We start from the raw sequence: 23625 nt of genomic DNA, 5'->3' as shown, positions 1-23625 counted from the left end.
CCTGATTAAGAAATAACTTGTCAGGAGAAATGTGAAATTGTTTCATATTTTAAAGATGGGAGGAATGCTGCAATTGTTACGTATGCATTTGTAATTGGCCTGAAATGTAAGGTTAGCTGTGTAAAGGTAAACTAGACTAGATTAATTATTCGGTGTGTTCAGTAAAGCAAAAATCTGCTTTTCTGGATCTTAATAACCTACAAATAGAAGTAAGTTTGGAAAACAAAAGTACACAAATGAATCAGATGAATAGTTTCAGGATTACACAAATTGGAAGTTAAGAGCCCTAACTCCAGGATGGAATTGGGGGAGTTAGCAGGCCCTACTACATATCAGGGTTCAGGTCAGACAGTCTGCAGTTCAAAAATAGTGTTTCCCATGGCACAACACAGTGCACGGGAATGACAAAAGACTTGAACTTGATGGCCAGAAATTGTGAATCTACTAAGGACAAAGGAAAAATACACATATATAAATTGTTGGTGGAATTTTCTCTTTGTAGGCTATAGATTAATTGACAGTAATTAGAGAGACTACTATATATGAGGAGAACTGTAGGCAATATTTGTTAACATTGACTAGCAGAATAAGGATAAATAATGCACAAGAGAATTCTTTGGAGTTTGAGATGCCTTATCCACAAGGGAAAGACAGACTGCTATTTGGACAAAACCACTAACTTTTGAGTCTGTTAATAATGGGATGGAAACATTGGATGAATACCCTATGGTCACCCCTGTTTCAGTGTCAGTCAGAATAGAGCCCCAAGTTAAAAAGGAGAGCAGTCCAACAGCCACTGTTCATTAATAGATGCTTCATGTGGTGAAGGATATCACAAGAGAATATTGTGATGTCCATGTTCAAAACAGCACAGGGTGGGGGCTCTAACACTAATCTGAAATTCTTGGAGACTCTCCTTTATTTTTAGCCTTGTGTTTGTCATTGGCTAGTTTTCTATTTTCCTCTAGTGTTTGTCTTCTTTTTATTACTATCTAGCTTTTTTTATATATATTATCTTTTTCTGTTTTTCTCTGTTTATTTTCTTCCCTTCTTCTCCTTTAATATTTTATATTAACTGATCATAACATAAACAAGTATTTAAAACAGGTCTATCATAATATGGTAAATATTGGCATTTTCCTTTGATCTGCCTTTACACCAGTATGTTTGAACACAGCCATTATATAGCCTATATACTTCCCAAATTGTAGTTTTCTCATCCTGGAACACTCTCAGCACATATTCACATATTTCTATATTTTGGTAGAAATTTCCTTTTTGACATTTCTGTCTAATGAGATGTTAAAAGTATTTTAAGCCTCAGTTCAGATGTCACTTCCTAAAAGAAGCTTTCTGCAATATACTTAGGCACTCTTCTTTAGATGGCCTTCATATTTTCTCTCTCGGTGATCTAATTAAATCTTATAAATTTATTTACTACTTTTTATGTGAATAATACTCCAAACTACAATCCTATATCTAATTTTGATTCTGATATGTGTAATAACTACTTATTTAATATCTCTTCATGGGTTACTTGTTTATTCTGAAAAACAATAAGTTCCCAATAATATATCAGTAACCTTTAACTTCACATACTGGAATGCATGTGCATCCACATCCACATGAATGCACACACATGCACACATACACACAGGATGTTAATGGACACATTTTGCCATCATATACTTAAGTCTGGGTAACCTGATGCATCAATTATTTTTAAAATCTTTATGTGACTGAGGCACATTTCTATTTTCTGAGCTTTTCTTAATTTATTGCTTTGTGTGAAGTAATTACCCTCTTATCAATGCAGACTTGATACATGGTATCATTGTGTGACTAATTTCTCAGGTCCCTATCCTCCCTGGGCTCTGATGAACCTCTACTAGACATCCATGAGAGCCTTGAGACATAATCTGTTGATGGACATGGGCCTTGTCAAGGGAAAATGAAGTGCGGGATTCTCTGCGATTCTTCTGAGACTCTAATATTCTTTCTGGAAAGAGGCCTAGAGTTGACTTTAAAAATGTTTCTCATAAACAAAACTATCAGAAGTACTACAGACACAACACAGATGGGGATTTGTTCCAAGACCCACTATGTAGGAGAGTAGAGGAAGAGGTCAGACAGACACATATTGCTAACACCTTCCAGATACAACAGAGAAAAGTGGGCTTGTTTGATGGAAGTTGCAATGGTAGTTTCCACAAAGAGGGTTTGTGCATTCATATGTCTGTCTGTCAGTATGGCTCCTTGTGTTTTAAGAGTAGAACTTGTAAGCCAAAATAAAACTGAGGTACCCATTATGTCCTTCTCCTTTGTCAAATAGGTTAGAGTGAACTATAAATGAGTTACTTGTTGATCATTTAAAAAATGTATTAAATTATGTGATTAAACTTGAAGCACTAATAGAAGATTGAACTTGTCTTTACTGTGTCCATGACCTGTAAACTTAAAGTTAAATTTGAGTAGATGTATTTTTATATTAAAAATCAAATGAACAAGTACCTCCTGGATATACAGATAACAAAAAATAAAAACAATTATTGAGTGATGTCACAGGAATGGCAACATGAGAGATATTCTTTGCCTCTCCTCCTGAAACTTTAACAAGTTTATCAAATATAACTCAACAAAGGATATTCTGCTCAATATAGAGGTTCATCTGAGAGACTTGCACATTGAAGCATCTAAAGGCGGGCAATCAGAAACAAACTAGAAGGCAAGAAGGGAGGAAAGCTCAGATAGCCAAGGAGGCAGCCCTGCAGCTGGGAGCTCTGGACCAGCTTGGCCCAGAGAGGGGAGGAAGCCAGTGGTATCAGGTACTTTCTTCAGCCAAGAGGAACAGAGTCTCAGTGGTCTCTCCAGCAGGGAGCCATAAAGCCCTGTTTCCCCTTGAATTGTAAAACTCACCAGCCATCGCTCTTGGTGTCAGGTCGAGGAGCACCTTCTCTGTAAACTGAGAGATATTGCAGTAGAATTGCTGTTTCCCTCTGTGACTGATCCCCAGTTGGGACACATGGGGAGATCCCCCAGATGGCTAGGGTTGCCATTATGGTGAGGGCAAACAAACCTTTCCCCCAAGTGACAAGAAGCAAGGCTCTACTACCTGACCACAGCTGTGGAGGTAGGTCATGGGAGGTCACAGCTATAAAAATTTTGTGATTCAGCACCACCTAAGGGAAAACAGTAAAAAGACCTCTTTAGAGAAAGTTGCTAGAGAAGGGTCAATAATACAAAGATGCCTAGACAGAGGAGACCAGCAAATATCATGAATAACCATGGTAGTGAGGCAGCTCAGAAGGAAAATTTAAAATCTCCAGAAAGCAAACTGAAACACATGGAAATATGTGATATAAATGAAAGAGATTTCAAGATTGAAGTTCTGAAAATATTCAACACAGTGTGAGAAAATGCAAACAGGCACTTTAATGCACTCAGAAAAAATATTAATGAACATAATGAGCACTTTACTAAAAAGATTAAAACTTTGAAAAAGAACCAATCAGGAATCCTGGAAATAAAACATCAGAATATTAGGAGTGAAGTACTGAGCATAGGAAACAGAGCAGATCAGATGGAGAAAAGAATTGGTGGTACTGAAGATAGGAAACTAGAAATGACACAGAGGGAAGAAGAGAGAGATCAGAACATTAAAAAAAAGAAAGAGCTCTATGAAAAATTATTTGACTCCATCAGAACAAGCAGTATAAGAATAATAGGCATATCAGAAGAAGAAGAGAGGAAGAAGGGACCTGAGAGCCTATTCAAACAAATAGTAGATGAGAACATCTCATACTTATAAAAAGAACTAGGTCCTCATATTCAATAAGCAAGCAGAACACATAGTTATCTCAATCCAAAGAGGCCCTCTCCAAAGCACATTGTATTAAAACTGTCAAATAGTAATGACAAACAAGAAATTCTCAAAGCAGCCAAAGAAAAGAAAGAAGTCACCTACAAAGGAAAACCCATCAGATTATCATCAAACTTCTCAGTAGAAACTCTATAAGCCAGAAGAGAGTGGAACTCAATATTCAAACAACTAAAAGAGAGAAATTACCAGTCAAGAAAAATATATCCAGCAAAATTATCCTTCAAATATGAAGGAGAAATAGACTTTCCCAGACATATAAAAGCTGAGGGAATTTATCACCAGAAAACCTCTATTGCAAGAAATACTCAAAGGAGTTATCCTACATGAAACAAAGAGCATAGGTCATAACATTATAAGTAAGATGACTAAAAAACTTATAGCATAAACAGGGATATTTTGTGATAACAAAACAAAAAAGGGGAGGGGATAAAAGTATGAACTGTCAAAGGAAAATAGAGATCAGATGCATTCAAATGAAAAGAAAAAAATATTGTATATATGCAACTTTCTTTTTCATAAACCTAATGTAACCACACATGAAAACCTCAAAATTAAGACACATAGCTCAATAAAGAGGAAACAGAAAAAAGAAGTATGAAATATCACCAAACACAAATAACAGACAGAAACACAAAGGAGAAAAATCAATGGAGAGAGAGCTATCAGAGAGCTACAAGAGAAAATAAAGGATAAAATGGCTATAGGAAATCCTCAGACATCAATAATTACCCTAAATGTAAGTGGACTGAATTCACTAATAAAGAGACATAGAGTAGCAGATTGGATCAAAAACTAAAACCCAACCATATGCTGCCTTCAAGGGACACATCAAAACTTCAAAGATAAAGATAGATTTAAAGTGAAGTGGTATACAATGATTCTCCAAACAAATAACATCAACAGAAAATGAGGTGTAGCCATACTTATATCTGACAAAATAAATTTTAAAATAACAAAGATAACAAGGGACAAAGATGGACATCTTATAATGATAAGAGGGAAACTACATCAAGAAAACATAACACTTCTTGATGTATATGCACCCAATCAGGGAGTGCCAAAATATATAAAGCAACTACTCACAGAACTAAAGGGAGAAACATATCAAAATACAATCATAGTTGGGGACAGTAATACTCCATTGAGAGTTCTAGATAGATCATCCAAACAAAAAAATCAATAAAGAAATATCAGCCTTAAATGACACACTAGACCAAATGGACATAATTGACATTTATGAGCCTTTCATCCCAGAACATCAGATTATAAATTCTTCTCCAGTGCACATGTAACATTTTCAAGGATAAATCATATGTTGGGTCACCTAACTATCCTCAACAAATTTAAGTAAATTGAAATTATACCAAGCTTATTTTCTGACCAAAATGCCTAGAAATTAGAAATCAATTGCCAAAGGACGTAAAGAAACACAAGAATACATAAAGATTAAACAATATGCTACTAAAAAATGACTGGGTTAAAGAAAAAATAAAAGGTGATATCAAAACATATAAAGACATAGATAAGAGTGACAATATGACATATAAAAACTTCTGGAATGCACCAAAAGCAGTAATAAGAAGGAAGTTTATATCATTACAGGCCTATCTCAAGAAATAAGAGAAATCACAAGTAAAAAACCTAACATTACATCTTAAAGAACTAGAAAAGGAAGAACAAAAGCAACCCAAAGTAAGCAGAAGAAAGGACATAATAAAAGTTAGAGCAGAATTAAATGAATAGAGAACACAAAGACTATACAAAAAAATCAATACAATGAAGAGATGGTTCTTTGAAAAGATTGATACAATTGACAAACCCCTGGCTAGATTCACTAAGGAAAACAGAGAAAAGACCCATAGTAACAAAATCAGAAATGAGAGAGGAGAAGTCACCACAGACATCACAGATATATAAAGGATCATACTAGAATATTAAGAAAGACTATATGCCACCAAATTCAATAACCAAGAAGAAATGAATAAATTCCTAGAAATATATAACCTTCCCAAACTAAATCATGATGAACTGGAAAATCTAAATAGACCAATCAGCAGTAAAGAAATTGAAACAATCATTAAAACCCTACCAAAAAATAAAATCTAGGACCAGATGACTTTACCAGTGAATTTTACCAAACGTTCAAAAAAGATTTAGCCCAGCCAGGCGTGGCTCAGCGGTTGAGCGTCGACCTGGGATCCAGGCGATCGGGGTTTGATTCCCGGTCAGGGCACATGCCCTGGTTGTGGGCTTGATCAGTGACTCTCTGATCATTGATGTCCCTCTCTCTCTTTCTCTCTCTCTCTCTCTCTCCTTCTCCTTTCCTTGCTCTGAAGTCAATAAAGATATATTTAAAAAAAAAAAAGATTTAAGACCTATCCTTCTCAAACTCTTCCAAAAAATTGAAGAAGAGTCAATATTACATAACACATTTTATGAAGCCAATATAACCCTGATACAAAAACCTGGCAAGGACACCACAAAAAAAGAAAACTACAGACCAATATCTCTGCTGAATACAGATGCAAGAATCCTAAACAAAATACTCACCAATGGATTGCAGTAGTACATCAAAAAAATAATACATCTCGGTCAAGTGAGGTTCATTCCAGGGGCACAAGGATGGTTCAACATACTCAAATCAATCAATGTAATACACCACATTAACAAAAGAATGAATAACAATCATATGATCTTATCAATAGATGCAGAAAAAGCATTTAACAAGATAAAACATCCATTTATGATTAAAACACTCAATAAAATAGGAATAGAAGGAAAGTACCTCAACATAATGAAGGCCACATATGACAAAATGTCAGCCAATATTATACTCCATGCAAAAACTGAAATTTGTTCCTCTAAAATCAGGAAAAAGACAAGGATATCCACTCTCACCGTTCTTTGTTTTTTGTTTTTGTTTTTTAATCCTCACCCAAGGATATTTTTTCCATTGCTTTTCAAAGAGAGTGGAAGACAGAGAGAGAGAGAGAGAGAAACATCAGTGTGAGAGAGAACATCAATCGGTTGCTTCCTGCTCACATACCAATCAAGGCCGGGGACAAGCCTGCAACCGAAGTATATGCTCTTGGATGGAATGAAACCCGGGACACTTCAGTCTGTGGGTCAACGCTCTAACCAGTAAGCCAAACTGTCTAGGGCACACTCTCACTTCTTATTCAACATAGTCTGAAAGCCTTAGCCAGAATAAGGTAAGACAAAGAAATAAAAGGCATCCAAATGGGGAAGAAAGAAGTAAAAGTGTCACTTTGCAGACTACATGATTCTGTACATAGAAAACCCTAAAAAGTCCACCAAAAATCTATTAGAAACAATAAACAAATACAGTAAAGTTGCAGGATACAAAATCAATGTACAAAAATCCACTGCCTTCTTGTATACTAACAATGAAACTTCAGGAAAAGAAAGGAAAAACTCTATTTCTTTTGCAATTGCAACCAAAAGAATAAAATACCTAGCAATAAGCTTAACAAAGAATGTGAAAGACTTATATACTGACAACTAGAAAGCATTATTAAAAGTGATTGAAAAAGACACAACAGAATAGAAAAATATCCCATGTTCATGGAATGGAAAAATCAACATAGTTAAAATGGCCATTTTACCCAAGGCAATAAACTGTTTTAATGCAATCCCCATCAAAATCCTAACGTCATTTTTTAAAGAAATAGAACAAAAAATTCATTAGATTTGTATGGAAACACAAAAGATCATGAATAGCCAATGCATGCTGAGAAAAAAGATTGAAGCTAGAGGTATCATGCTATCTAACTTCAAATTATACTACAGAACTAAGACTAATCAAAACAGCATGGTATTGGCAGGAAAAAACAGACACACAGATCCATGGAACAGAATTGAGAGCCCACATATAAATCCAACATGTACATGGGCAGATAATTTCAACAAAAGATCCAGAAACACACAATTGAGTAAAGAAGCTTCTTCAATCCATGGTGCTGAGAAAATTGGAAAGCCACATGCAAAAGAGTGAAACTAGATTCAGTTTTTTCCCACGTACAAAAATTAATTCAAAATGGATTAAATACCTAATATAAGATCTGGAACAATAAATTACATAGAAGAAAACATAGGTACTAAATGTATGGACCACGGTTGTGGAGAACATTTTATGAACTTGACCCCAAAGAAAAGGGAAGTAAAGGCAAAATAAATGAATGGGACTATATCAAACTAAAACCTTCTGCACAGCAAAAGATACTGACAATAAAACAAAGAGGCAGCCAAAGGAATGGTAGGTGATATTTGCAAACAATAGTTCTGACAAAGGTTTAATATCCAAAATATAGAAAGAACTCATAAAACTCAACACCAAACAAACAGCCCAATTAAAAATTGGCAGAGGACCCAAATAGTCATCTTTCCCCAAAAAACATACAAACAGCCAACAAATATATGAAAAGATGTTCAACCTCACTAGCATTTAGGGAAATGTAAATCAAAACTACAATGAGATGTCACCTTACATCTGTTAGAATGGCTATCAACAAGAGGCAATAAAAAGTGTTAGAGAAGTTGAGGTTGAGGAGTAAAGGGAACCCTCATTCACTGCTGGAGGGAATATAGACTGGTACAGCCACTACAGTAACATTTTGGCAATTCCTCAAAAAATTAAGAACAGAGTTACCATGTGACCCAGCAACCCCTTTATTAGGTATACACCTGAAAAACTCAAAAACATGTGTTCACAAAGATATATGCACCCCTATGTTCATTGCAGCATTATTCACAGTGGCCAAGACATGGAGACAACCAAAATGCCCTGTAATAGAGGACTGGATAAAGATGTGGTACATATACACAATGAAATACTACTCAGCCAAGAAAATGACAAAATATTGCCATTTGAGACAACATGGATGGACCTTGAGAATATTATGCTAAGTGAAATAAGTCAGTCAGAAAAAGCTAAGAACCATATGATTTCACTCATGTGGGATATAAAACTGAAACTCATGGACATAAACAACAGTGTGGTAGTTGCCAGAGGGAAGGGGGTGAGGGGCGAAGGGGGCCTAATATATAGTGATGGAAGATGATTTGACTTTGGGATGTGGGCACACAGTGCAATATACAGAACTTGTACCATAGGAATCTATACCTAAAACCTGTATAATTCTATTGACCAATGTTATCCAAATAAATTTAATTAAAGCAATTATTTATAGATTTATAAATTCAATAGGTGAGTCTCAACCTTGTAATGCACTAACTTAATCAGAAACAAGTAAAAACTTTCAAAATGTTTCTTGATGGATTTGTGTTATTAAAATATGTGGGAGAAATAGCATCAAGGAAATTCAGCATGTAAAATTTGTTTCAGCTCATGTCAAAGCTCCTCGATACTGCCTTCAAGCTACTTTCTGGATCTCTGAAAGATTCATCTCTTTCTTTCAGGAATTCTCTACTTAAACTGAGACCTGACTGAGACATAATAGGTACAACTGATTACTTAGTCTTCTAAATAAAAATGTTAAAACCATCACTTTATCTAAAAATGTATAGCTGCATAATAAAATAATGACCTTATTCTCAATTTCCTTTCCTCTGCAGAGTAAAGAAGCCAATTTTATGAATAACTCCCAGCAATATCCAAGTTAAAATTTTCTGGTGTGCTGGAAGCTAAAAGCACTTATGAATCATTATGTTGATAAATGACCACACAAATTCAGACCACACAAGACTTCAGACTGAACCTGGAGTAAGTCAAAGAATTGTAAAGCATTTCAATTTCTTTGTAAAAAATTGTTAAATTAATATTTTAAACTTACTATCTGGAAGAACTGACATGATTTAAATGTTTCTGCATGGTCCTTTTCTGCTCTTTGACTCAATTCATAGTTGGATTCAGTTAAGTGAATTGACTGATATTAGTTACTACAGAGTTGTTTTAAAAATAATTGTTATAGAAATTAATTCAACATTTTTTCTTTCTTCAAAAAAAGTTTGTTTAAAATGTTATTTGACTTTTATATTTGTTATATTTCATTTTTCATTAAAATGATTTACACACTTTTAACATACCCAGATCAAATGGTACGCTAAAAATATGCATAATGTTGTAAAGACAAGGATTTTACAAATGAATGACCAAGCTATTAAGGTCTGAGTAGTCACTTTTGGAAAGATGTCAGGGCTATTATTGTTATTATTATTACCAATTACACTTTAGCTCATACTACTTCTAAACTGAAAACACTACTTCTAAATTGTATTCTAAAAGTGTTTGACTATAACTTTTGAGTTAAGGGTTTGTGAGTTAGACTCATTTCAAGAAATCATAGTTTGACTTCCTATGTCGTTTATAATTGCTTATGGTCTAATCATAGCTTGTTGATTGCTCTGGGTTATTGCTTTTTCCATGGCATCTTTCTCCAGCAAGCTTGAATCCAAACTTCATGAACAAATTGTTTTGTGTTAATTCAATTAAGAATAAGATAAAAGTTTATATTTTGCCTTTACTTAATTCCTTCTTCAGTGCCTTTTCTTTCATTATGTAGATCTGAGTTTCCGGTATATGTAATATTATTTCTGTCTGAAAAACTTATTTTGGCATATGGCTATGTAGAGAACATGGGTGAATGCAAGGAAGCAAAAACAAGAAAGCCTCACGAGCCAAGAAAGATAACTCCTTTGTTTGGGGGATTATATATCCCCACATTTTCACATGCTTACATTGGCTCCACCTTTTCTAGCCAATGATTTCTGTTCCCAGGTTTGATTAATAAGCACCTTCTCTAGATCACCCTAACTTTACTGTGCCCATGCTGCATGTGCCCATCTCCCCTTTGTTGTGTCCTTTCCCCCAGTGTTTTGCAGTGAATGGGCTGGTGGTACCCTAAGTAGTGCAAAGTTACAGATTCCTGGTTAAGCTGTCCAAATGACATGCCTATAATGTCTGACCTACCCTATGCTCCTGTTGTATTTTTAATAACTAGCTTACAATGGTATCAGTATTATGTATATATTACCCCTTTTGTCACACAGTTGTAGTTATCCCAAAATCCTTGGATATTTTGTGTTTTATTTTTCTCAGTCTCTTTTTCTCTCTCTCTCTTTCTCTTTTTTTCTTCCATTTTCTAAATTTCTACTTTCATATTATCAAGCTCAGGAATTCTTTTTTCAGCAGTAGACAGTCTACTAATGAGCCCATTAAAGGCATTCTTTATTTCTGTTACAGAGTTTTCATCTCTAGTATTTCTTTTTTATTCTTTCTTAGAATTTTCTTTCTCTGCTTATATTACTAATCTGTTTGCATATGATCTACTGTTTCTATTAGAGCCCTTAGAAAATTAATTATCCTTTCTGTTGACAAAAAAGGGGCCATGTGTGAAACCTCACAAGCTTAGGGGAAGCCTGTATGATGGCCTTACAAACTCAGAGACCTAAAGTAACAACATAGGATGGTTTTAAATTAAAATTTTTTAACTAAAAGCAGGTCATGGCAGGTAGTCATGTACTGGGCAGGTATATTTCTTGACAGAAGTCAGTCTTTACCTTGACTGAGCCTATCTTACTGTCTTTTTGCATTTATAATAACATACCTTTGGAATGTTAGGGTAATTTCCTTTTTCCAGACCCCTCAGGGCAGAATCCTCACCAGAGCAGGAAACCACAGAGCCCTTCATTGTTATTGTTATCTATTGTTATTGTGTTGATTGTTAATAGTTCATTATCTTATATCTACCTATGTAATAGAAGCATGTGTCTATTTATTTTACTTTTTATCCAAACCAAGAGACTTCACTTTGCTTTCTCCCACTTCACTCATCTATCACCAATGAATTTCATGTAACCCCTACACTTCCTCTTTTGATTGTAATGTATAAAATAAGGCATAAAACTCCCATTCTTTGGGGCATTTTCTCAATCCATTGAGATTTTGCTTCCTAGCAATTGCCCTCAGTTTGGCTCAAATAAATAAAGTCATAAAAATTCTTACAAGTTTGGACATTTATTATGTTGACATTTTAAAAAATTCCTGGTCTGATAATTTCAATAATCTTCTATATCTGAGTACAGTTCCTATTCTTTTCAAACTGTGGGTTTTTATTCTTTTAGTATGGCTTGTAATTTTTTTTTTCATAGCCATACAAGATGTACTGGGTAAAAGAGGCCTTTAGTAATGTAATGGTAAGGTGTTGGTGAGGGGAAGTGTTCTATACTTCTATGATTAATAGTCTTTTAATGAATCTGTGCCACTGGACTGTGAGTTTCATATTAGTAATTCTCAGTTTCCTCCCCCTCAATAGGTACAAGATGGCTAGTGCTGGCTGCATTTGTGCATTTACTTTCCTCCAGTTGAAAGACTAGAAGGAGCTGGACATAGGCATTTCCCTTCCCCCACATAGAAAGCTAGAATGGGATGAAGTTCTCCCCCCCCCCCCCAATCAGCTGGGCTCCAAAAATTAATAATAAGTTAGGCTTTGGTAAAATAGCGTCTTTTGTATGAGGCCAGGCCTTGTTAAGAAGAACAGGGTACTATGTTTGTATTTCAAAATGGTTTCTTTCTTCCTCAGGCTGCTGGAAGGCTAAGGTGACTTTTCTCTGATCTTCACTGTGTGAACCTGGTAGTGCACCTAGAAATTAAACTCATAGAAGTGTGAGGGTCCCTCTATGATTGGTACCCCTGGAATTGTTACCTTTCAGACTTGTCCAAATCTAGCAATTTGTCATTTATGGTTCAAGTTTTCCTACCTCAGCACTGGTTCTTGTAAGTTTCTGTTGGAGGTAAAAACAAAAACAAACAAACAAATTAATACTTTTTCTTTCACCTTCTAATTATCAAATTAACAGAGACAGTTTAACTGGAAGAAATCAAAGTTTAATATATGAACATGGGGAATTCACATAAGTATGAAAATTCCAAAAACAGTGAGGCAACATTGGGTATATAAGAGATTTTTGCACAAAGGAGAAAAGGAGGGCAGGGAATGGGGTATTAGACTTCATAAATGAGAATGAGTTTATAGGTAGTTGAGGAAGAGGAGAACAAATTGGGCAACTCAGAAACAATGGGAGATAGAAAGTATCTAGCTAACAGGCATCTGCCTGAAGCCTTCTTATTTATTACACTTAATTCAAATTAAGCTATTGCAACATCCTAAAATCTCTTTCTTGAAGCAGGTTTCTCTTTCTGAATCTCTTGGGCAGGAAAGGAAGCATGGTCAAATGTTATTTCTGAGTCTTTTGTTTCTTAATAAACAGTTTAAAATTAGTATCCCAAAAAGACAGCTGTAAGGTGACAAAACTGGTTCCCTTTAGTTTTTATTCATGAATTTATGCTCTGGTAAGTTGTGATTTTATGTATTCTTCTGTTTGTCTCTCCAACTTTAAGGGAATGGATTTGCCTTGTGACCTCACCTTCCTGATGGATCTAAGAAAAGTTGTTGATTTTTTTTTAGTTTGTTTGGCTTTTTAACTGTTATTAAGATGTCGTGACAGCTTCCAAGCTCCTTACATGCTGTACTTGGAACCATAAGTCTTAAACATGTCTTTTGAAATTATATCTTACAAGAGGAAGACATTGACTGTAAACTCCAATAGCAACAACTGATTAAGTTTAGTTGAAATGGTTACAAGATTTAGAAATCAAGCTAATTAGTTTATTAAGCAGGCTTACAAGCTAGTAATGCTGATTAGATATGCCTCTGGCTTCCTGTTGGGTTTGAATAATGAAACAAACCAGCGGGGCATTAGAAATTGAAAGAAGAGTAAATGTGGGATAGGTTTTTCCAACTTATCTGACTTTGATGCTTCAGTTATACAGAGAGCTCCTACTATTACCAGTGGAAATGGAGTTCTTGGGGTGCCATGGAGAAAAGAACTCCCTGAGGCTCCCACAGGAGGATGGGGTTTCATAAGAAAGCTTTATTGATTATGTAAAATTATGGGGCTTCCACTTTAAGGTCTTATCTCTGTCTGTCCCACAGTGGAAGAAGTCCAATATTGCCTTCAGTAGTTCCAGAATTAAAATCAGTGTCCAGAGTTTCTGCTCCATTTTAAAGTCCAGTCCAGTTCAGCATCCTGCATGTGGAGTGTGCATGGCTCTAGGCCATGCGGTTGCTTAAGGCTACATGGCAGGTGAGTGTAGATCATGGATTAAGAGATAGTAAGGGGGAACCAGAAAGCAAGAGAGTGAGAACACTTTGCGAATTTTAACTTTCCAAAATTTTGCGTACTTGCAGTGACTTCATCCTCCTAGCCAATGATCTTTTCCCCAGGCTATACTGACAGGCAAGTGCCTTCCCTATGTCACCCCAGCTTCACTATACATGTACCCATCTCCCCCTTTGTTCCATCCTTTCCCCCAGTGCTCTGCAAGGAATGAACCAATGGTTCCCTGGAGAGTGTGAAGGTGCAGCTTCCTGGTGAAGATACCCAGATGACCATGCTTACAACATATAGTTTCCCCTTTTATCTCTTCCTTTTATAAATATTCACTAGCTAATTGTGACAATAACACTACCTGGTGGCCCCAGGCTCTCACTTCCAGTTGTGGCTCAGGTACCAAAATTTCTTCCTTTTGCCCCATTTAGACCTAAGGGTTTTATTAGTTTCCCTTTCATTGTAGTCTGTGTGTGCTTCAACATACTTTGTTTGCCTTACCCTACTCACACCTCTAAAAACAGTATTTTCAAGTAACTCTTGTTTCTTGTCAGAAATTTGACTAATGAGCTACTATTATATAAAATCAGTGGAAATGTCTATCAATTGTGGATATAAAACCAGGTATTTCACTTCATTAAACAAACAACTTCTAACTAGTGAAGAATAGCACAACAAAGTGGATACAAATGCAAATAGTACGATTGTGAGTAAAGAAGACTTTTGTCTTCTTTAGGTCTTTCCTGGGATATGCTTTGTGGAGTACTCTTTCGTATTTTCTGTTATGCTTGTCTAATAGTGCATATTAACTTAGTCATCATTATTACTATTATATACAGTTGTCTTTTTTATAAATATATTTATATTTATATATTTTTTGTATAGATTTAATAGTATATCTAATTTTCATAAGTCAAATCAATAATGTATATCTCTGGTATGCCTGCTTTCTAGAGCTTCAACTTGTATTAAATAGATTTTTTAAAAAATATATCTTTATTGATTTCAGAGAGAGGAAGAGAGAGGAAGAAAGAGAGATAGAAACATCAATAATGAGAGAGTCGTCATTGATCTGCTGCCTCCTGCATGCCCCTGACAGGGGATCGAGCCCGCAACCTGGGCATGTGCCCTGACTGGGAATCGAACCACAATTTCCTGCATCTTAGGTGACTGTTCAACCAATGAGCCATGCCTGGGTGGGCTAAATAGTTTTGCTTTGGCCTATCCAAGTATCTCATGCTCACTATGTCATAAGCTGAGCCAACTGTTATTCCTCCAAAACTTCTCCTGTGTTCTCTTTGTTTAGTTAGTTTTACTATCTTTTCTGTAACCTGAATTGGAAAAATGATGTTAGCTTTCACTTTTCCAGACCCTAACATCCTATATCTAATTAGTAAACAAATAATTAGTTATGCCTAATAAGTGTCTCTTAATTTCTAATGTCCATATTTATTCTCACAGCCTTAATCTAAACTCTCAATATCATTTGCTTAGACTATTGCAATGGCTATTTTGAGACACCCCCCACCCTGCTTCTAGATGATATAACTGTTTAAACACTTAGTAGCCTTCAGATTGTATACCTATGTTTTATAAACTGCTAGTTATGATACATTAGTATATCTTAAAATCCACTTAGTGAGCGCATGCATAAACACACTCATAAACACACACACTGATATAACATACAGAAAATTTTATAAAGTAACCCTTACCCTTACTATATGCATTGCACTCTAATGTTTTATTATAAAATTTTGTGTTCTATTTCATTTTTAAATGATAGCTATGACCCACTAAAGAGAGTTCTAAAATGTGGGATATGGACAAAATATCTGATTAATACTATACCACAGACAGGGAACCAATACATTTCACATTCCATCCTCCATATGTATTGCACATGTCCAGCTTCATTGCACTCCTTATCCTTTTGCTTATGCATTTCATTCTTCTGTGATGTTTTTGCCTAATGCTCCCTATTTTCTGTATCTTTACTCTGAAGATCTATCAATTAATTTCTTAAGGTCTTATGCAAATGTTTCTCTATAGACTCTTAAAATTAATCATTATTTTGTGTGTATTTAACATATCTTTTTATGACTTAAAAAATAACCTTGATTTAATTTGTTTATGTGTACATCTACATTCCTCAACATGGAACTTTTTGAGAAGGAGACTTTTGTTTGTTTACTTTTATATCTAAATATCTAGCACAGAGCCAGATAGTAAGTGCTTAATAAATTATTGTTAATGATTATTTGTTAACTAAGGTGGTATTAAATAAAAGGCAGCAGCAAGAATTTTGAAGCCATAGTTGTAGTACTTATCTGCCTAGAGGAAGTCTTCTGCCTAGGGAAAACCACCTCAAGTAATGAAGTTTCTAAAGTATTGGTCTCATCCTTTATGTTCATTATTACCAAAAGGTAGGTAAGTGTATGTTTAATTTTTTAACACACTACCACTCTTTTCAAAGTGTCTGTACCATTTTATATTTCTACCAGCAGCATATGAGGGTTCTAATTTTTCCACCTCCTCAAAAGAACTTGATAAGATTAGACTTTTTAATTTTAGCCATTCCAGTAGGTGTACAGAATTTCACTGTGGCTTCAATTTACATGTCTGTAATGATTAATGATGTTGAACATCTTTTTGGTCAAGTCTGATAGTCTTTTTGCTGGAGCGTATAGACCAATTACATGTAAAATGATTAATCAGGTAAGGTAGTTGTGTTTAAATAGACAATCTTGCTATTACTTTTATATAGTTGTGCCACTTCCTGTTTTTGTGCTTTCTGTAGGATTTATTGAGAAACTTTTTGATTCCATTTCATTTTCTGTGTAGGCTTATCAACTATAACTTTATTATTAATGGTTGTTTTAAGGGTTATGGCATACATCTTCAAATTAACACAGTATTCAAGTAATACTATGGCACATTAAGAACAGTATAAGGAACTTAAGAATATACTTCCACTTCCTCACTCCTGGATTTTGTGCTATTTTTTTTTAACTTATTTTCCCTTTATATATATTATAAACAACACAATTTATTGTTACTAATTTTACTTTAAACTTTCAATTATCTTTTATTAAATATATTTTTATAATAAGAAAAACAGCATCAAAAATGAGAGATTTAGACATTAATATGGCAAACATCAGTATATAGTGTATGGTATTTAAAGCTATGAGATAAAATGCAAACATCAAGGGAGAAACTGTGGATAGAAAATAGGATCCAGACTAAGTTCCAATAACTCCATCATTTAAATCAAGTAGATAAAAAGTAACCAGCAAGAGATTAAGAAAAGAGTGATTTGGAGTTAGAAGAATGAGTGGGTGAGTATGGTGTTAAGGAATACAAATGGTTTTTCACTGATGAGGGTTTCAACAACATGGAGGAGTTATTTAAGGTTTTGGATGTGCTGAATCTATAGTTTTTTAGACACTAAAAAAGCACCAGGTAAGTCTATTTCAGGTACTTCTCAAGATGTAGTCATTAGTATGAGACATGTGTTTAAAAGATATTTTCTAAAGTTTATTTTTCAAATATCTATCTATTCCAAGGGTTTGTGTCAACGTGGCTAACAAGTATTACTATGACTAATGATTACTGTTATTCTGTATGTGTGCATCCTTAATATGACTGTGGAGAGAAGGTGACAGACCACCTAATTCATGCATTTGAGAAGTAATTCTTCCAAATACAAGAAAAAACTTGTTCAAAATTACAAAGAAATGATCTCCTAATACAAACATCTACATTCCATCTTTAAGCTCATTTAAAGAGTACATATATATGACTATGAGCTATATAGTGACCATTTACTGCACTTTCCAAGTGCCAATTACCAGTGTTACTGGTATTTCCACTATCCCATTCAATCCTCAAAATAATCTCAAGTTATTATCCTCACTCAACAAATGACAAATGAGGCTCAGAGATGTCAAGGTCCTCAGAACAATGCTGTGAGTTAGGTGAAGATCTGGCATTCAAGGACAGATTTTCTGATCCTAAACCACATATTCTTTTACTAAGCAACATTAATTTTGTTATAAGGAGTTAATAAACACTCACTGAATTGAATTCAACAATCCAAATGTAATCAATATATAAAAAGTCATTACCAAAATGCAACCAAAATGTTAACCAAATGCAACTTTGCTTTATCTCCCTTTGTTCCTTTAAAGTGCATGTGGAGTAAAGTGTTGTTTTTACCATCACCAATGTTTGCCAGTTAGTTTTATGTCACAGATAAACCTAAAATCACTTTAAATTACAAACCAGTCAATTAAGAAATTAGTGTGTCTAGGTTAGGATAATAATTACAATCTCAATTTTCATTTTCAGATTAGATACTTCCATCTCTCCCTCCTATTAATGTCTATATTAGACAGCCTCCCACTATATCAGAAGGAGTATGCTTATGCAGTAAGCTGGCCCTTCCTCACTCATATGCTTGTTTTCAAGTGGTCCTTTCAATGTTCATTCTCTTCTGATGAATCTCCTGCCTTCCAAATATTCTCTCAGGTAGGTCTTAAATAGCTCTAGCTTCTCTCTTTTTGTGGTTCATGTGAAAAACTCACATACCTTTTGCCCTGCAATGGATGAGGGGCTAATTATCACAGTACTTTTTTGTTTTCCCTGCCTCAGACCACTTTCAATCTTCTCAGGCATGAATAAAGCTATAATCCATTATAGACCCATGTTCCAGGGACATCTTCAGGTTCTTCAAATAGTTGAGGCAGAGTAGATGGCAACAACCCACACCCAGAACTGTCACTCCAACAAATCCCCTTGAGGTTGGAATTGGCTCACCTACGTAGCAATTCTCTTGAAAGACATTAACCTCACAATTCCTTTACTATGTACTCTGATCTCCTTTTCTGGCTTTAGTCTGATGAAGGCTTTGGGGGGGTTGGATCACCACCATTTTCTTTAAGTATAGCCCTTCATTTTGAGATTCAAAACTCTATTTTGCCACTTCCCTAGAAACTTTAGTTTTAAAACCTTGTTCTGTAAAGGATATTTATGTTTTATTCTGGAGTGAACTACATTAATAAGAAAGGGATGTTTACCTATTGACATTAAGTATAATTTGAAAGAAGTTACTAATTATGTTTATGGGATCATCAGCTCTAAGAATTGAGAGAGAAATAAGTGGTCAACTGAATTGAAAGGGAGCTTGAATTCACATTTCATTAGGTCAGCCATCCAAGGTCTACACCATAACTTGTGGGCACATGTCCAGAATGTATAACAAATATGATTTGGTTGAATTGATAAACTATACCATTGTCTTTTGGGAAGGAATCTTCTAAAAAGAAACTCCTGTACTTCTATAATTTCTAAAGATATGTTGTTTATTGGTTTGACAAGGTAGACTTAAAGAAGGTAAAGTACTGCAATTTCTGGAAGAATGTACAGAATTATCTTCCTTACTTAAAAAGTAAATTCAAGGGCATTTCTCATAGTTTAAACCTGGGAAATAAATGCACTATATGCTTTTTGCCTGACATAAATTCTAAAGAAATTAAAGTTTGGACATTTATTTGGTGATAAATATTCTTTGGCGGCACATATATTTTCTGATTTATAATTTTTTTTAAATATATATATCTTTATTGATTTCAGAGAGAGGAAAGGAGGGGGAGAGAGAGAGATAGAAATATCAATGATGAGAGAGTCATTGATCAGCTGCAGCCTGCAACCCGGGCATGTGCCCTGACCGGGAATCAAACCCCGATCGCCTGGATCCCAGGTCGACTCTCAACTGCTGAGCCACGCCTGGCCAGGCTATTTTCTGATTTAATGCTGTGAAATAAAATAAATCTCAATTTCTACAAATAATAAGCTAGGCTTTTGTTATTGAAAAAACAAACAAAAAACACCTGTCCAATTGTTGTAAACTTGTGGGGTTAATTTGAAAGAACTAGAATTTGAGGTTTTCTTATTTCTCACACAGACCCTAAGATTGTATGTCTATGTGTAGGTCAATGGAGACCCATCCAGTTAGATTTTGGGGATTTGAAGGATGCCATAGGCCACCAACCCAATCAGCTTATGTACATTAAATCTAAATCATCATGAATTTGTCATTAAGATATTTGGAGAAAGAAGACAAAGTTAATTTTAGAAATAACTGCATATATAATATTTCTTCTATGAAAATGCAGACATAGATTATCTTTATTATGACTTATTTCAAGTTATTTTCTAGGAAACTCACTAACATTCTCTAAAGGTTATTATGGAACTTATATGGATACTTCTAGCCAGCTTGAAGCAAAATAGTTCCAATCTTATTTATTTTACATCTCAATTTCAAGAACATTAAAAAAAAAAGAGAGTCACATTGCTTTGAAAAAGTCCTATAGAAAACCACTTCTCTATTTGTCATGTATGCAAAATTTTTCTATATGTATACTTGGGACGCAAACTCATACTTTAACCTGAGATCTCAATACAAGTGTTATATGTCGTGAAGATCAAGATCATGGGGTACCACGTTCACAGGTAAGAGATCGTATGAGATGCTGTGACTCTTTTCTAACTTGATGTGCTATAAGATTTCATGAGCTAAGTTATTTAACTGGAAGGAATGACCCACCTGACTCTTCTGACATTGAGAGGAAATTTTCTGCTTCAGCTGCTATAAAAAGGTAAAAATAATAGTTTCCTTTGATTTGTAATTTACCTCTGATGGAGCTGGCTTAGTTAAAATTTACCACTTAGGTCTCCAAATATCTCTGGCACTTTATTAAAAAGGGGTTATACTACTCTGGTAGAAGGTTCTTTGTGCCATTAATATTTCTCCTGCTCTGGGATCCACTGGAAAGATGAGAAAAGGATCTCCTGACTTTCATATATGGGTAAACTTTCATATATGAGTATAGAATCTTAGAAGTCTCTTGTTATCCTTTTCAAGTTTCTGATATACTCAAGCAAGCAAGATATGACATGAATCAAGGTGGTAAGTAAAGGCATACAGAAACACATTTGTTTGCTTGGTAATACTCTATAGGAAACGCTGGTAAAGTAGTAGGAAAAAACAAAAGTTGACAACATGCCCATCATTTAATAGTGTAGATATCAAAATTAGAATTGAATAGAAGTCAGGTTCAGAAATTGAAAGAGGTTGGGGGAGTAGGACGACCTTGCTGATCTTGGAGAGAAAGTAACTTATTGTCATCTTACTACTTAAAAGAACAAAATGTTTGCCTTCTTCATAGTGCTAGGGGCTATATTAAAATACCACTCAGTGACCAATAAAGTCAGAAATTAAGATAGAGACAAAGGAGGAAAACATTATAAAGTTAAAACTGGCAAGAGTTAGCAATTGATTGCCTTGAGAATGATAAGAGGGCAGAACAAATGAAAATGAATGATAACTTGAATGTTAGTAAAGCAATAAATTTGAGTGGGGAACTGCAGGATCTTGACTATTTGAGGAGGGGAATGTAGTTTGGGATATTATAAATGACAGGAAATATAGAGATAGAAATTAAATCCTAGAAATGAGAAAAAGAATAAATTTGAGAGTCCCATTGTAAAGGTGAGACCTGAAGCCATTGCTTTAGGTGACTGATAGAGTACAGATGAAGAGAGCACTGGAAAGTACCTTGGAATTTGCTGATGAAGCACAAAGCAAAAGAAGGAAATTAAGATGAAACCATGAGGAAGGGAAGCTCCTTACTTTTTCTAGGATTAGAAAACACAAGCACATAATCCTTCTGTGTCATATTTACCATTACATAAAAATAAGTAGAAAGCAAAATATAAAATAAAATTAAACTTTTATATAAATATTTGATGCTATAATTTTTGCCAAATATTGATTGGATATGTAAGTATAATTCAATAAAGCTGGTTTCCTGTGCAGATAAAGTTAATATTTTTTGTTGTTTTATATATGTAGAAGGATATAATCCAGCTGTAAACTCAATTTTATATGTTTTCGCATCCTTTCATTAAAAATTCTGGGTGAAAAAGGTGAAAGGGTTAAGCCAAACAAACAAACAAACAAAAAAGAAGAAGAAAGAGAAAAGAAAACCTCCCATAGATAGCAATATGGTAATTACCAGAGTGAAAAGGGGGATGGAGGAGATAGGAGAGGGTATAGGGGAGATAAATGGTGATGGAAAGAGACTTGGCTTGGAGTGGAGAACACAATACAATATACAGATGATGTATTATAGAATTGTACCCCTAAAACATATAATTTTATTAACCAATGTCACCCCAATATATTCAATAAAAAAGAAAGAAAGAAAGAAAAGAATCCTGGTTATAGGGTGATTAACAATCAGTTTGTCCAAGACTGCCCTAGTTTTAGCAGTGAAATGCCCACATCCTGAGAAATCTATTGGTCCTGGGCAAACTGAGATGGTTTGTAATCCTAGTTCTTAATACTAATAAAACCTACAAAAAGACAGAAGCAAAGGTAAAGTAATACTATTAGTATTTACTTAGATCTTGGATAAAACTTTTCTTGTTTTTAAAGCACGCTTATTGTAGGAATCTTGCTAAATGATGAAACATACATAAAAGCAGAAAAGTCACTCATAATCCTACTAGTTAGACATAACATTCTTAAACTTTTGGGAACTTCTCCATCTATGACTATTTTCTGACATTGTTAGATCTGACTATAGCATATATTGTTATCTTTATTTTTATTATAATACAAACATTTGTTTTGATGCTAACATTTCTTTGTAAACATAATAGTTGATAACTGCATAATATTCCACTTGAATTTTTTTAGATATTCTTCTTAACTGACAAATAAAAATACAGGCTTTTGGCAGAATGACTATACTGCAATGAATACTTTCACTGCATAAATTTTTGTGTCTTAGGGCTTGGCAAGATGGTGTCACTCTAACAGGAAGCAGAGTGCCCTTACTTCCAGTCATGGACTGGATTTACAGCTAAATACTGTGTAGCCAGCTTAGAAAAATGAGAGAAATATAGCTGATTGACATATTTTGACCGAGGAGAACTGAAGAAACATCGTAGAGGCTGGTAAGAGAGGGAGAGGAATGGAAAGAGGGAATCCCCCTGAAGCCTGTGCTTGGCATCAAGGCCCACCTGTTGGAGGCTGCACAGCTCCCTCCCCTTGGGAGTGTGGACTGACAGCCAAAAGCAGGGATCTGAGGGAGACAAGGGAACAGTCTGTCTGGAAGGAGGGGTCCACTCCTTCCCAGTGAAACAACACACCTAAAGGTGATAGTTTGAGTGGGAGAGATTTACCCTGGGTGCTGACCACAGGAAAGGCTGTCCTGAAGTATGTGCCTTCAGAATAGAAAGGGGCATGTGAGCTTCACCCAGCAACAACCTAAAGGAACCCTTTGCTTTCCTGTAAGGCACTGTGCAGAGCCCCAGAAAGCATCTGAACTGTGTTGCTCAGGGAAGGGGAAGCTGCCAGAGAGGGACTGAAGCTACTGGTGGGGTGAATTTGGGATTTTTGATCTGCTCTGAAGAGAGCTGGGATAGCATACACAGAGCTGCCCCAGCTTTACTGACATCAACTGTGAAGGTGACCTGTGTAAGACTGACTTTGTAACCCTTCACACTTGGATCCAAGGCAC

Source organism: Miniopterus schreibersii, assembly GCF_964146895.1.
Source record: "Miniopterus schreibersii genome assembly, chromosome: 9".
In the NCBI taxonomy this organism is placed as follows: domain Eukaryota; kingdom Metazoa; phylum Chordata; class Mammalia; order Chiroptera; family Miniopteridae; genus Miniopterus; species Miniopterus schreibersii.
Note: the sequence above shows the minus strand (reverse complement) of the source record.